This window comes from Cupressus sempervirens, chromosome 6 (assembly GCF_028749045.1).
Source record: "Cupressus sempervirens isolate cs-2001-9-10 chromosome 6, ASM2874904v1, whole genome shotgun sequence".
In the NCBI taxonomy this organism is placed as follows: domain Eukaryota; kingdom Viridiplantae; phylum Streptophyta; class Pinopsida; order Cupressales; family Cupressaceae; genus Cupressus; species Cupressus sempervirens.
This window is the reverse complement of record NC_143123.1, coordinates 18927561-18945372: the sequence shown is the minus strand read 5'-3', so window position 1 is coordinate 18945372 and position 17812 is coordinate 18927561.

Below are 17812 nucleotides of genomic sequence, written 5' to 3'. Positions count from 1 at the left end.
GCACATTGCTCAGCACATTGCAATAAAATAGGTAGAATTGTCTACAGTTTTGGCCAATTTTGAAAATTCTTTTAATAATGTAACTTCACTTTTTGCCAAACTTTTTGATGTTACCAAGTACACAAAGGAGATCAAAGAACAATTGAATAAAATTGATGAGTATATGAAGGGCAGTGCCCAAATATTGCAACTTGATCCCAATTCAAGTTCATCCCATCATCTCTAAATCAAATTTTTGTCAGAAAAGCAGGCAGAATTGCTAAGAGAGGAAGCAAGGATCAGGTCTACCTTAATAGACATCCAGAACATGATCCTTCCTATCATGGACACAATGCAGAAACACATTGTCCACTCCAAAGCATTGATCCATGACAATAATTTCTCAGTTGCAGATCATATTATTGAACTTTCAGTAGAAGTTCAAATAGCACTCTCCTTCTGCAAAATTTTGCAAGAAAATTGGGATAAGACTTTGGTTCTTATTCTCAAGGTACATTCTGAATTCATCTCCCATTTTGGTGTCTCTATGTAAATATATATTGCTTAATTTGGCATTATTTTCAAAAAGGGGGAGATAGAGTTTAGAGGGGAAGATAGAGTTAGAAAAGATAGAGATATTTGTAAATGTTTCGAGCATATTATACGGGGGAGATACATGTAAATCAATACATCAAATTTTGTACATAAGTTTTTACTCATAAGTGTTTTTGTCACTAATGCCAAAGGGGGAGATTGTTGGAATTATGATATATTTGTCATTAGTGCAAACACTTATTCTATCATGAATGCTTATCTTGCTCATCACTTAGTCTCAAGTATATACCGAGCATTCAGTGGTTACCTTATAAGTTCAACAAGCAAACAATTCTCATCGAACATTCCAGAAGATACCGAGTGAAAAAGGTAAAAGAAGTTCAGCAATGTTTTTACCGAGTGAAAAAGGTAATCAAAGATCAGCAGAGTTTATCGAGTGAAAAAGGTAAACAAAGGATTCAGTGTTTATTGAGCTAAGCAAGGTAAATAAAGAAGATAGTTTCTACCGAGTAACACTACATCTACCGAGTCACCAATGGCTACCGAGTTCCAAGCAATGTTCTGTGACTAGTATGAACTGAGTCTCTACTTCTACCGAGTGCATGAAGATGTTGAGTAACGTAGTGGATGTCGAGTATCAAAAGGTCACCGAGTCAGTTCAGTGAACCTGAGTTTACTAATGGGCCGACTCAGTAATGTTTTGTTCACTTGTGTTTTGGCTGACCTTGTAACTGTAAAATATTGGAATGGTATATATGTAATGTATGATATCATTTTTGAAAAATGAATAGGAATATGAACATATTGGCATGAAATGAGAGAGTATTGTTCGCATGTGAAGAAGGTATTGCTATCAGCAGCAAAGCAAAAGGAATACAACAAGGTTAGCATAAGGAGTAGAAAAGTTATATCTATCACATCAAGTGATCAATGCAAAAGGATCTTATCAGCAAACAAGTTTTAAGTAGATCCACTATTTCATCCTAACAGGTGAATCAATTTTTTAAATCCTTTAACAAGGTAGACTTAACAGTCTTTTGTAAATCTCCTAACAAAGTGCATACTTCATTGTATGTTTGTAAAATCCTCTAACAAGGTGGATCTAGCACTCCTACTTGCTCCTAATAGGGAAAATCATCAGAAGTGATCATTGTAAGCCTTAACCGGCCAACTTCATACTACAGTAATGAAGTTTTGTGGGCATCATCCCCACCCCAGTTTTAATTTCTAATTGGAAGGTTTCTGGGTCACCAATTCACTATGTTCATGTGTTATGAATGATTGATCTTTCATTTATGCAGTAGAGTAGATGAATGAATGATGAATGGTTAAAATGCATAAAATTTTATATGTTATTGATTCACCCCTCCCCTCTCAATAACACATTTCATCCTGAATATTTCCAACACTAGTTTGAGTGAAATAGAAGAGGAAAGGACAAAATCATGAGATGGGACCAGATGATAGCCAAATTGAAGTGACAATTTATTCTCATGGATTATGAGCTTGATCTATTGAAGAAAATGTGTGAGTTGTAGTAAGTGGGAAGATTTGTTCAATAGTATACAAAGGAGTTCTATTGAGTTCTCATTAGAACATGCCATGCAAAAGCTGACAAGGAGAAAAATTGTTGGTTACCTTAATGGGTAAAGACTAAGTATTCAAGAGGAATTGATTCTAATCTAAATGAATAGTATTAAAGAGGCATACTAGTTTTCCCTAAGATTTGAGGAAAAGTTGAACAAGAAGCTTGATAATAAAAATAGTGGAAGAGGTCACAATGGAAGATCAAGTAGAGGGTCTTATAGAGGCTGAAATGATGATCAGAAGAACCAAGATGAGGCCAATCTAGTAATCAGAACCACATGAGAAAAATTATAATCATTTCCATGATTAGAACAATAGAGATTTGATAGGAAGAGGAGGCTTTCATGGAAAATATTTTCATTGAGGAGAAGAAGGGCATAGAGCATTTGAGTGTTCCTAATGCCAAGGAAGGACTAATAAAAGAACTAAAGCCCAAGCTAGAGTAGCACATGTTGATAAAGATGTCAAATCATCATATTCTAAAAATTCTAAAAGAGGAGAAGTCTTAGTTAATAGAAGAGTCTTGTCAAGTGGTGAGAATGAACTTGATCATTAGAGGAGCTTGTTTTGTAGAAGGTACAAATGTGAAGATAAGTCTTGCGATGTGATCATTGATGGTGGAAGAACTAAAAATCTAGTGGCTGAAAAGATGGTCAGAAAGTTAAATCTCAAGAGGCAGAAACATCGACATCCATGTCATATTTCTTGGGTACAGGATGACCACAAGGTCATGGTTAATGAGCAGTTCCTAATTCAATTCAAGATTAGTAGCTACCAAGATGAGGTGCTTTGTGATATCATATCTATAGACATATGTCACATGTTTCTATATAGGATAAAATATGGATGAATAGGATTTTAGAATAGTGCACATGAAAGAAACCCTAAACCCATAATTCACACATACATTTAAATTATTATGATATGGGATGTAAATAGAAGAGACCAATATTGAAATGAAGAAATAAAGGTACTTACCTCTAAAAAGAATCAGCTAAAAATCTTATCAAATAGTCTTAGAAACTATTGATTTTCATGGTTTCAAACCGAAACTATAAGATCTACAAAACCCAAAAATCTTTTTCTTTTCTAAGGGTAGGTTGACATTGAGCTAGGGTGCCAAGTTGACCTTTACCCCAGAAAGTTGACCTTAATCCAGAAAGTTTTCCTTGACCCCAAAAATTTGACCTTCATCCTAGAAAGTTGACCTTGATCTGGACTATTCCAACAAAAAATATGTTCATGGACCCACAAGTTTGATGAAAAGGGTATCAAAATATGTCTTTAATTCATTGTTCCACACCTATTTCTACAAGAAAAAGGGTTTTGTTTGTTGGATGGGGGGTTTTCCTTAGTCAAAACAATTTTGGAATTAACCTTGAAATTGAATTGAAATTGTTGGAATAAACAAGGTAAATGGAACTATTCACCTTGGTTATGTTATAACCCTTATGGAGGATTCAAATCCTTGAATCTATAAGTATGGATGCTTGAAATAAATGTAGAAATGATTGTAAGATGTCTCAAATCAATGGAAATAGATCTTCAACACCAATCTTGAATGGATCTTGGATTAGGAAGAGGCTTGAATGGAAATGGATGAATCTTCAACAAGAGGGATCCATAGAGCTTGAATCCTTCAATGGCTACTAATGGATCTCCTTGATGAATTGAATGTTTGAAGATAGATGCTTGCTTGAACTTGATAATTCTTGAATGCTTGATCATGAAAGAGTAAAACTTTGTCTCATCTCGTTATGGCTTGTTCACTCTTAAGTCTTAGAGAAAATTAGAGAAAGAGACTTCCTTATATAGTGATCTAGGGCACAAACTTCTAGAGAAGGTCGAAATGAGAGCATTAAACCTGAATTAACCTTAACCCCTAGAAATGGACCTAAATTAAATGCAATTTAAGAGTTTACCATTTTGAAGACTAAAATAGTGGACCCAAAAGCAGGAAAACAATTCTTTCGAAAACCTGACATCTAGAAATCATGGAACTTTGAAATTTGAACCTTGGGTTAGGGTTGAGGTTAATCTTGACCTAGGTCAAGGTCAAGCTCAACCTTGACCTAAAAGGTCATCCTTGACCCTGAGATTTTCCTTGACCCAAACGTCAAGAATCTTAGGATTTCAATCCAAAATGCCAAAAAAGTGCAAAAAGAAAGTGGAAAAGGGGGTAGAATAGGGGAAAAATCCATATCCAAGTCAAAGACCCATTCAAGGTGCTTGACATGACCCCAAACCACTTACTCGGAGGGCTAAACACTCTAACATGAAAGTGCTTCTATTTTAAGATGATACATTTTCTATGTAGGCTATGGAAATTTGATGGGTATGTTTTACATGATGGGTGTAAAAATATCTACACTCTAAGAAAGGATGGAGTGAAATGTAAGCTAAAGCCATTGAAGGAGAAAGAAGAAAAGGTATGACATAGTGCTACCACAATATGTTTTGTTGATGGAAAGGAGTTTCTCAAGGATATGAGGTGTGAGCATATGTGTTTTATTGTAATTCTAAAAGATGGTAATGGTGGAGTCGATGAGATACCTACAAAGGTGGTAGATTTTTTGGAGGAATTTCAAGATATTATGTTAGATAGTGTACAACTAATGAATTACCCCTAGTGAGGAAGATTAGTCACCATATGGACTTGATTCCAGGAGCTAGTTTTCCAAACAAGGTAGCACACATAATGACACCAACAAAAAGTGAAGAGTTGAACAAACAAGTTCATGACTTATTATAGATGGGGTTGATTTGAGAGAGTCTAAGTCCATGTGATGTACCAGTAGTATTGGCACCTAAGAAGAATCGAGAATGGAGGATGTGTACAAATTCTTGAGCTATCAACAAGATCAAAATCAAGTACAAATTTCCATTACCACAAATGGATGATATCATGGATTGTTTGAGTGGAGTTGTGTATTTCACAAATACAGATCTGAAGAGCGGGTACCATCAAATTTTCATTAAAGAAGGAGACAAGTGGAAGATTTCTTTCAAGACAAAGGAAGGATTGTATGAGTCATTAGTCATGCCTTTTGGGCTAACCAATGCGCCAAACACTTTCATGAGGCTCATGAATGAGGTAATAAGAGATTTTCTGGGTAAGTTTGTCATTGTTTACCTAGATGATATTTTGATATTTACTAAGATATTAGAGGATAATTTGATGCACATTTTTAAGGTGATTGATAAGTTGACAAAGGAAATGTTAATGATGAACTTGACGAAGTGTAGTTTTGTGAAGGAGTTGGTGTACTTGTGATTTGTAATATCAATAGAAGGTTTGAAAATTGACCCTGAGAAAGTTAAGGCTATCCTCAAATGAAATACTCCAAGGAGTGCAATAGAGGTAAGATATTTTCATGGACTGGCTAGTTTTTACAGAAAGTTTATCAAAGGTTTTAGTAGTATTTGTGGACCTTTGATTGAAATAATGTGAGGAGATAGAAAATAATTTAAGTGGATTATAGGAGCAAGTAAGAGCTTCAATTTGTTGAAATAGAAAGTTACAGAGAAACCTATTTTAGCACTTCTAAATTTTAATAAGTTTTTTCAAGTAGACTATGATGCTATTGGTACTACAATGGAGGTTGTTTTGAGCCAAGAAGGTAGATATGTTGCTTATTTCAATGAGAAATTCAATGATGCCAAAAGAAAGCATTATGTTTATGATTAGGAATTTTACACTATAGTTTAGGCATTGAAGAACTGGAGACACTATCTGCTTCCTAAGAAGTTTTTTTTGTATAATGATCATCAAGGTTTGCAATGTTTGAAATAGTCAAGGAAAATTGAATCAAAAAAATTTGAATTGGGTTGAGTTTTTGTAGAGTTGTACATATTTTTTGAAACAAGGGAGTGGAAGTGTTTAAAAGAGTTGCAAATACTCTTAGTAGAAGACATGTTTTGCTAGTAGAAATGTTGATTGAGGTGGTTGGGTTCAAGGGATGCAAGAATTTGTATCTGGAGGATCCTTATTTTGGTGAGGTTTGGAAAGCTTGAACAAAACCTATTACACCTTATAGGACAAAGTGGATGGATTTCATAAGATGGTATGTTGTTCAAGGGAAGTTAGTTTGCATTCCCAGAAGTTCCATGAGAGAGATTATCATCAAGGAGAAGAATAGTGGAGGATTGGATGGACACTTTGGTAGAAATAAGACCATTTTTTTGGTTTCTAAGAATTATTATTGGCCACAGTTGCAATAAGATGTGAATTTTGTGCAGTATTGCAGAGTATGTCAAATGGTGAAAGGAGTGAAGCAAAAAATGGGGTTATATTAGCCATTACCTGCACCTAAGAAGACAAGGGAAGATGTTAACATGGATTTCATTCTTGATTTACCAAGGACACATTGAGGGCATGATTCGATATTCATGATGGTTGACATGCTTTCAAAAATGGCACATTTCATTCCCTGAAGAAGTCAGGTGATGTTGTTCATGTGGCAGAGTTGTTTTTTAGAGAAGTGATGAGAATACATGGTCTGCCAAAGATAGTTTCTGATCAAAATACCAATTTTGTTGGGAATTAATGGTGTACATTGTGGAAGAAAATGAAGAGAAATTTGAAGTTCAGTTCATCCCATCATCCATAGACTGATGGACAAACAAACATTGTGAACCAAATTTTGGAGAATTTGTTGAGATGTTTGGTTGGAGATAAGACAAAAAGTTGGGATCTAATTTTACCACATGCAAAATTTGCATACAAAAATTCTATCAATGGGAGTACTAGTAAATCACCATTCCATATTATATATGGGAACAGTCCAAGAAATGGTTCTAAATTGAGGCAGTTGGATAAAGGAGATTATATTACATCTATCTGGAATTGGAGATTATATTACTCATTGATTGGATACTGAATACACTACACTTCTTACTCCTATGATTGTTGAACAAAATACTAAAAATGGGAATCACAATAGCTTGATGATCAAGATTGCATGTGAACTTAATGATGTCAAGTTTGATGATTTCAAGAATTTGCACAAATGCTAAATAGACATGGGACAAAATGGCTCTTGTATATGATGGAGATCCAAATGTGCTAAGAGCTAAAGCTAAAAGTCTTAGAGGCAAGTATGATGACATGATAATGAAGGAAGGTGAGAATACTACATAATATGTGAATCAAATCAAAGAAGTTGTAAGTGAACTCAGATTTACTAGAGGAATTATCACTGAAAGTGAAATTATAAGTAAAGTTATTAGAAATATTTTGGTTATTTATGCTATCAAATTTTCTACAATTCAAGAAGTTAGAGCTATGTATGATAATCTTTTGATACTTGACAATTTAGTTGGTTAGTTGACTGCATTTGAATTGATTAATTATGATAATTGTATGGTTACACTTGGAAATTCTTTTAAGTCTTCACTAACCATTGGAAATTCAAAGAAAGAAAATAAAAGTAAGGAAGAAAGTGAGTCTAAATATAAAGATGATCTAGATGAACTTGAAGCATTTCTTGCAAAAAGATAATATAGATGTAAAGGTAAATACAAAGGTAAACTACCCCTGATTTGTTTCAAGTGCAATGAAGTTGGTCATTTTGCTATTAAATGTCCTAACTGAAGTAAGAGTGATAGAAATGAGAAGAAAGATTACAAGTACAAGAAGAATAAGGACTATAAAGACAAAGGAAAGAAATCATGCTACATTTTTGAAGAATAACACGCTAAGTTCAATACTAATGAAGAAAAGGAAGTAGTTGAGGTGGTATATGTTGCTATCAGGGATGATTCATCAATTATTGATAGTGGATGCTCACATCACATGACTAGTTATCTAAGTAAGTTTGATAAATTTGAGGAAATGATGATGGTGGAACTGTTAGGTTAGGTAATGATGTACCATGTCTAGTGAAAGGTAAAGGAGAACTAATGTTGAATGATAAGATCAGATGTGATGATTCTTATTGGGTACAAGGACTAAAGCATAATATTTTGAGTGTTTCTTAGTTAAATAATTTAGGTCACAAGTTGGAATTTCAGAACAAAAAAGTCAAGATCTATGATGATGAAGGAAATCTTATTGGAACTAGGACCCAAACAAAAGGTAACTTATTTTATCTTGACCCTTCTATTGAGACATGTTTATTTTTTAAAGTTTAATATGTATGATTATGGCATAAAAGGTTGTTTCATTTAAAATTTGAGAACATGGTGAAGATTAATTGAAAGAAAAGAGTTAGAGGCTTATCGAATCTACAAAAACCTAAGAATGTTATGTGCAAAGAATGACAGCTTGGTAAGATGACAAAATCAAGTTTTTCAAGAAAGGAACACACTTAAAATGATGTTTTGGAACTTTTTCATACTAACTTATGTGGACTTATTGGTATAGAAAGTTATTATGGTGCCAAATATTTCAGCTTATTTGTTGATGATTGTTCTAGAATGATGATTGTAATGTTCATGAAGGTGAAATCACATGCTTTTGATATGTTCAAATGGTATAAAGATAGGGTTGAGAAAGAAACTAGAAAATGATTGAAATGTTTAATATCTAATAGAGGTGGTGAGTTTATGTCTATTGAATTCGCTAACTTTTGTGTTGAGATTGGTATTAAGAGACAATTATCTACACCAAGGACACTGCAGCAAAATGGCTATTGATGAGATAATTAATAGATCATTCGTGGATTGTGCAAGGATATTGATGATTGAAAAATATTTTGCATAATTTTTTTGAAAAGAAGTTGTTAGTAGTGTTGTTTATGCTCTCAACAAACTTTAGTTGAAGAAAGGAAAAAATAAGACACCTTATGAACTCTTGTATGGTCATACACCTAGTGTAAGTTATTTCAAAATATTTGGAAGTAGGTTTTATATTCACAAGGATGCAAGGAATGGTAAATTTGATTCAAAAGGAGATGAAGGTATATTCCTTATCTATTCATCTAAGAGAAAAGCTTATAAATGCTTGAACAAATCTACTAACAAAATGATTCAAAGTGAAAATGCAAGGATTGATTAGTTTGCATAAAAGAATAAAGTGGAAAGAAAGAAGGAACTTGAAGATTATAAAAAGTTTGTGTATGTGTATGTGTATGAAGAGGCACCAAATACACTACCTGAGTTAGAATAGAGAGCTACTGAGCATCAAATAGTATTACCCGAGTCACAAACCGTTTTACCTAAGCACTAGACAATACAATATGAACAAGAAACTCAACCCTTGGTGGGAGGAGAAAATGTTGAAAATCAAAGAACTGAACCTGTATTGGAAAAATATGTGAGAAAAAATCATTCCCCTGAATAAAGTATTGATGATAGAAGCATTGGAGTATCGACAAGAAGTAATCTAAGAGATAGTACATGTTTAATAGTTGATTTTGAACCAAGAATAGTTAAGGTTTCATTGGAAAATGAGAATTAGATAAATTCTATAATTGAAGAGATTGGTTGAGTAGAGAAGAACAATACATGGACATTACTACCAAGACTCGCAAAGAAAAATGTGAGAGGAACAAATGGATTTTAAAAAGAAGTTGAATGAAAATGGAGAATTGGTAAGAAACAAGGCAAGACTAGTTTGCAAAGGTTACGTTCAAGAAGAAGGGATAGATTATGGTGAGACTTTTGCACATGTGGCAAGATTGGAAGGAGAAAGAACATTTTTGGCCTATGTTATCTACAGGAAGTTCAAATTTTATCAAATGGATGTCAAATCTGCATTTTTGAACAGAATACTTGAAGAAGAAGTCTATGCAGAATAACCTGAAGGATTCATTGAACCTTATCAAAGGAACCTAGTTTGCAAATTGAACAAGTCATTATATAGATTGAAAAAAGCATTGAGAGCATCTCATGAAAGGCTACATTCATATTTGATTAAGATAGGATTTTTGAGAACAAGTGAAAACAATAATCTATATTTGAAATTTTAATCTAATGATATGGTGTTGATTATTGAAATATTTATGGATGACATTATATTGGAGGAAACAACATGTTGTGTAAGACATTTGTTGATCAAATGAGTACAAAATTTGAGATGCATATGTTTGGTGAGATCAAATTTTTCATTGGATTACAAGCTCATCAAACAAGGAATGGTATATATGTTACTCAATCAAAGTATGTAAAGGAAAACTTGAAGACATTTGGAATGGATAAGTCTAATCCAGTTAGTATACCTATGATGATCGAAGTGAAATTATTAAACAAAGATATATCTACAAAAGTAAATGAAACATGTTATAGATCCACGATAGTAAATTATACATAGTAGATGAGATATTGCACATGTTGTTGGTATAGTTGCAAGGTTTTCACATAATCCTAAGGAGGCACACATTACTGTTTTGAAAAGTATAATCAAATATCTAAAAGGAACTAAAGATTTTGTCCTATGACATAAGAAAGATCATGACTTTAATCTTTAAGTATACATGGATGTTCATTGGGTTGGTAATGTTGATGACAGAAAAACACAAGTGGTGGAGCTTTCTTTTTAGGAGAAAGATTGATTATATGGATAAGAAAGATACAAATTTGTATCTCAAAATCTACTTCTAAAATTGAGTATGTTGTTGTTGCAATTAATTGTTCAAATGTTGTATGGATTAAGCAACTATTGGAAGGTATGCAATAAGAGATAACTAATCCTATTACTATTTATTGTGATAACAGTAGTGCAATAAATATATTAAATAATCTAGTGATGCATGCAAAAACAAAGCATATATCAATCAAATATCATTACTTGAGGGAGAAAGTACAAAAGAAAAAAGTGAGGCTTGAATATGTGAAGTCTAAAGAACAAATTGCAAATATATTTAGTAAGTCATTTCCTAAGGATGCTTTTGAGTATCTAAGAGGTAAACTGGGGGTCCTACCCCAATCCAAAATTCACTAGGTGAAGATGCATGTTGCATAAATTCATGGATGAAAATAAATATCTTTGTTGAGTTAATGCAAGAGTTCACACTTTAGGAACACTTCTAAAGTTGTGAAGATAATGAAACTAATGCAGACTATACATGCAAGGTACAAGGACAACTATAGGTTTTTGTTAGTTTAACATTAGAACTTATAATGACCTTTGGCATTTTTGTCAAAGGGGTAGAATATCATAAGTATACTGGAAGAGTACAAGTAAAACAAGTAAAGAGGGAGAATATCGATAAGGAAGTACGCCTAAAGTAGGAGATGAGATTCAATGAAGGGAGAGAATGACTATGGAGAGAAAAAGTAAGGGAGAATATCAGTAAGAAGGAGAAGAATAAGTCAAAGGAAGAAAATTCAAAACACATGATGTTGTTGAATAAAAGAAGATCATATCCTAAGTGGGAGAAATATTGAATTTTTTTTGTTGAAGATACAGATTGAGATTTAGAGAACCTGGTGATGAAGAAAAAGAGCTAAATATTTGTATGTCAATGCATATATTTGATTATCTTATGTAATGTTTTGATTATCTTATGTTATGTGTTTTCATGAATGTCAAAGGGGGATATTGCTAGCCCCTGCTGATGGTGCAACTAAGAATGCTATGAATGTATGTAAAAGAGTCATATCAATTGTTATATTGTCATTGATGGCAAGTCTTAGTTGATTAGACATTATGCTAATTCAATAGAGTGTTATATCATTTTATTGATGAAGAGGATTTGAAGATAGTATGTTAAAGATAGATTTGATAAGTATGGTATTCAATGGCCACTTGAATGAGTTCTACAGTGATAATGTAATGTTGGTTTGATTATTTTACAATCATGTAATATTATATTGTAATGAGTTATACAAGCTATACTAAGTGACAAGATTAAATAAGGAAGATAGTATTGACTACAATTTCACCAAGTGTTTGAAAAAGTGAGCAAAAATTCAGTGTTACCTAAGTGAGTTTAGTATTGATCGAGTGATATTTTACCCAAGTGAAATGTTATGTTCATCGAATAACATCAAGAAGAAAAATTTTGTAAAGATGGAATATGAATTTGACTTTTTATAGAAATAAAGAATGTTCAATGTGTTCAAAGGTACAAGTCAGTCTTTGTTACAAGATCTATGACTAGAAAAATATAATGATCTGATGATGGAGAATGAAGAAGGATAAAGATGAGCACAAAGTTGAATGAAATTTTTTATTTTCTAAGTGACTAAATGCAATGAGCATGAGATCGATGATTGTGATTAAGTGGCAATAATTGGAAGAATCTGGAAGCAAAGAGACTACTATTTAAGGAGTAGTTGAAAAAAAATTTGGCTACTAACTTTGTTGGTTGGATATTGATTGAATGTTAAAGAAGGAGATCAAAGAGTAAAGTTGTTGAACCTAAAAGAAGTAGGGTGAACCAAACAAAGAAAGAGAAGATTGAAGAAGAGTTAAATTAAAGAATAAAAGAGGGAAGGTGTGAATCATCCAATAAAGAGATCAAAAGGAGGAGATCAAATACATTAAAGTGAGTAGAAAGAAGATCTGAATAAGCAAGGTAGTGCTAAACCTAATAGATCAATTCATATTGTTAATTTCTAATAGTTGTAGTAGAAAAATTATGTAAATCCAATGGACCTAACAAGTCTATGAAATCTTGTATGGTTACATCAATTAGTGATGTGTGTAAGTCCTTTAGAGTAGACCACTCTTTAGACATGATCAAGGAGTGATAAGGTCTAGACAATCTTTTGGTGTAAATCCTCTAACAATGTCAATTTAACAAGGCCACATTAACAATGTGTATGTAAACCTTTAAAAAGGTTGGCTCCTAGTAGAGCTTACTTCAGAAGAGCGAAAACTTTGGGTTTCCAGTCCCAGGTAGGTTTTCCCTTTACAAGGTTTCCACATTAAAAATCTTGGTGTCAAATGTGTGATTGTTATTATGTTGCAAGTTAGCTTGCATCTTATTTACTTTTTAGTGTAACTCAGTAACAACTAGAAAACAAAACAATCTTATTATTGATGGTAAAAAGAAACAAAAATAGTGAATGAACAACCTAGAAGTAAACTGATTATAAGTGTTAATTGTGAAGTTTAATGAATGCACTAAGTAAATTCTTATGATGTTTATGAAGTTTTTAAGGTACTAAAATGCTTGAAGGGACCATAGGATAATTGGACATAATTGATTCAAGCCCTCTCCCTCCAATTATCTAAGATAGTGTCATCCAAAGACTTCCTGAAATGGATGAGGAGAGGGAGGTGCTAGTTAAGGTAAAAATACCTATTATGAGCCCAATCAAATTAAGTTATTTTAGAGTAAGGTCTTATAGGTTAAATTGTAGAGTTGATTACCTGTTGATTGTATATTCACAAGAGTCCATGAGTATCACTTTGCTTTTCTCAATCATCTCAAGTGTAAGGTTTTATTTATTTTTCCTATTTTCTTCTTTCATCCCTTAGTGCTAGTATTAATAAGCATAGGAAGAATACCAATAAGTTGGCTCTCCACCAAGGGATCAGAATGTTGATTGATGAATATTTTCAAGCAAAGGTTTCTAATACTCCTAGGAAGAATTGTTCCACTTTTGAGGAGGGGGAAACTTGGAGGTGGATGGGCTTAATGGTGGGGGAGATTGAGGAGGATACTAAGGATTATTCCCCTCCACCCAAAATGCCTAAGAGCACCCCTAAAAAGAAAATGAGTCCCAAATTTCTTATGTTTGAAGGGGATAAGGGCATGCAAACTAATGATAGTGATAAGGAGGGTGTTACATAGGGTCCTATTGCTAGAAAAAAGAAGGGTGGCCCTCAAAAGGTGAGTACCTCTATGTCTGGCATGCCTGGGTTAATAGAAAGAGTGTTCATTAAGGATGATGTTGACAGTTTTTTTGCATGTTCTCCATTTTTCACCAAGAATAAAAATGGAACTAGAATGTTTCCTAGCGAGACTAGAAAAGGAAGTCCTCCTATAAAAGGCTCTCTTGTTAAAACTAAGACATGTGTGGGTAAAACCATTATTTCTACTATTGGAGGTAGTAAAAAATAAATTGACAGTAAGGCCAAGGCACCTATTTTGGTTGATTATAATAGCTTAGTTGACCATGACAACCCGTATTCACCATCTAAGACTGAAGCGTCAAATTCCTAAGGTTTGTTTTCATTCATGGAGGGTATGTCAAGGGACTCTTGTATTGATTTTGTGATTTCTAAGTTAGAGGATGAGAAATAATAGATCCTTTCTACTTTGCATGTAGCAAAAGTGTCCTCCCATTTTATTTTTTAGGATTACAAAATGGGCTTTTCATGAGATCAAAATTTTGCACTTGAAATACTAGGCCCTCTCTATGAAATTTGAGGAAATCCAATAGAATGGTGAGATATTGAAGGTCAAAATATTATGGACCACCACCCCCCCCACCCACTCTGATGTTAAATGGACCACAAAGGAAAAGAATTTTTTGAAAAAATGGAGGCTCTCATTCAATGGTTGATAAAATAGAGGAAACCCTTAAGAAAATTTTGGAGAATAGCATCAAGATCATGAAGTCTTTTATGGATAAAATAAGAGCTTTAGTGATGTGGTCAGAAGCATCCTACACTGAAAAGGTTATCATCAATATTTATGATGATAAAGAGATTTAGGTTGATGATTGAAGGCCTAAGAAAGCATACCAAACCCAACATTAAAAAGACAATGATGACTTTTCCTTTAGATATTGAAGAGTTTAAAAAGTGGCTCACAAAATAATCCATATGGAGGAGGAGATCATTGCTACTCTCAATAACTTTAGTGAACTCTATTTTTCACATGGTTTTCTATTATTAGGATGTTTTAATGATTTCTAGCTTAATTTTTTGTTGGGTTTTTTATCCATGGCTCTGGTCTTTTAGTTTTTTGTTGTGTTGGCATGTTGCTTGTAAGTGCTACTGTCATGATTAATCTTTTATTTAATCTTTTTGAAGGGTTTTAGGTCCCTTCAAAACCTATTTTAGCATTAATAAAAATAGTCCAAAAATAATTCACTCCTAATTGATAATACTTATTACAATTTGCTTATTTTTGCGATAGGTGGGCTCTAGCTATAGTAGTTCAACTCTTGTAATTAATGTTTCCTTCTAATAAATAAAAATAGATTTATGTATTTTTCCTTTAATTATATTACTATACAAGCTTAAAAATATGCATTTTTTATTTCATTTAATTCGGGCATTAGTTGAAACAAGAATTATTTCAATTATTAGAAGAGGTATCACTATGATTCTTCTTTCATAATCTAGATTAAATATCTTTATTTAACTATATGTCTACAAAAAGTATAACTCACTACACAATTTGCACAACTTTTAATTCTATGTACTAATAGTCACAAAGACAAGTTCACTCCTATAACATGAATTTTTGTCCCCGTTACTTATATGGTCTCAGATATATCTAATTTAAGAAATATATATAGATACAAGTTCACTCCCTACATTGTATAAGTTTTAATTCTTATTATTATATGGGTTTAAATGTATCATATTTAAGGAATATTTGATAATTACAAGCTATTTTTCTATAAGATTAGCCCAAATTAATTCCTCTTAATTTCTATAAAATAACTCTTTATGATAAAACTAACATTTGATATATGGAAATCAAAATTAACTGAGTGAAACAAGTAGGAAACTCAAAAAAATCAATCATCCCTAATTTCAAATACCAACCAAAAAAATTCTTCCCTAACAGGGCTCAACCTAGATCTTGATTTTTTGCGTACCTTTCAAACAATCATCAAAATGATCAGTAGTAGTGCTCATATATCCTGACCAATAACAAATATGTCATTTTGGAAAATGAAAAAGAGGAAGATGTTGTCCAGAAAGGGGCCACTTTCAATACCCTTGTCAAGTTGCATGAAGCCAAATATAGAGAGATTATTGAAGCACAAGGAAAAATGTATTCAACCAACAAGGAAGAAGAAGGACGACAACAAGTAACAACTAGAAGGAGTAGAGGGGAAAGATGAAACCAAAATCAACAAAGCTAGGCATAAATCAATTAGAGGAGGAGGGAAACATTAGAAAACAAGAAATTTTTTTCAATAAAATGTTATATGCAAATAAATAAATTAGGGTTGAGGAACAAATTGCAGCCATAGTAAAACTTGGTGTAGATTGTGTTTCAATACCTATTACAATATCAATAGTAAATAGTATTTTGTTAGGTCATAGGCAGTATCAATCTTTACCCAAAATTAATATTAGGGTTCCCACAATAAAATTGCATAACCCTAGATATTTCCCCACACAAAAGATTAGTTGGTAGGAAGGACATTACTAATAGAGGATCGCCTTTGTCTAAGGAAACATTAGCTAACTACAAATTATTTTCTAATATACTAATCATTAGTGACAAGTATGTAGAAGAAAAATGGATGAAATGCTTAGAGCTAGGCGTATATGCATACTAGAGTGGACCAAGTAAGTACCAAGCTAACCTATTAAAGAAATTAGAAAAGATTTGCAAGCAGCAGGTATGTCTCTTTACTTTCTCAAAATCTTCATTGTATATTCATTGTAAAAATAAGGAAATTAGGAATAAATTAATTTCAATTTCAAATTGTTTTTATAAAGGATTCTTAGTGAAATTTCTACCATGGGAACCAAACTAGAATGATGAAAAAGAAAACCAAGTAGCTACCTGATTTGAATGCAAAAAAAATTCCTCAAAAAATTAAACATCTCCAAACCCTTGTTAAAATTGGTAAATCTCTTGGTAACTTATTAGGCATTGATTCAAAATATAATCAAATAAACAACATCAAATTTTTAATAGAAATAGAGTCAAATCAAGGGAAACTAAAGACAAAAGATTTAATTACAAATAGATCCATATATGAGCTAGATTTTTACAAAGTACAAAGGAGAAACTAAAGGAATTATTAAACCTAATCTAAACATAGACCATAAAATATCTAACATAAAAGAAGCACTAAGTAACTTATAAGAAATAAGAAAATGAAGGAAAGTATAAAGGATTCAAAAGATTAGAAGGAAAAGAAAGCAGAGGATAGTAAGAGTAAAAGAAAGTGGGATGGGAATACATTAGAAAGGGTAGCCAATGGTCAGAATAGTCAATCAGTAGAGAAAGTATCAGAAGGAAAAAATATAGCACAAAGAGAATAGGAAAGTATAGAGGAAAAAAAAGAGAATAGAAGATATCCATAAGATTCATCAAAATTTTATTGCCTTTAAGGGATGTAAGGTGTGCCAAAAGGAGAATAGAACCCTAGAGGAAATAGAAAATAGTATAAATTAATTAAATAGAATGAATCATTATATCCTTCTTTGACAAACTAATATTGAAGATCAAATCATGTTAGGAGAACAATTCCACCTTGAACATGAGCACAAATCACAGCAAATTGAGGAAAAAAGTAAAAAGAGTGAAACTAGTAACTCAGAGTTAAAGGGGAGGATCTCTAGGGGCAATATCAATAAAAAAACAAAAAACAAAAAATAGACCAAAAGAAATCCATAATCAAGAAGCAAGCAAAGAAGAGAACCCAAGTGAAGCAAAAGAAACTGTAGTCATCCAAGGAACCAATTAGGTCCAAACTATTGATCAGAATTTTGCAATAGTAACCAAAGCTAAAATTTCAATGAACAAATAGAGATAACAGAGAATTAGGAAGGTGGAAGTATAATTCCATCAGTAGATTTAGGTCAATGGAGTAATATAACAATTCAGAAAAAAGAAAAGAAGAAAAGTTATAAATTTTGGAGTTATAAATTTTGGAA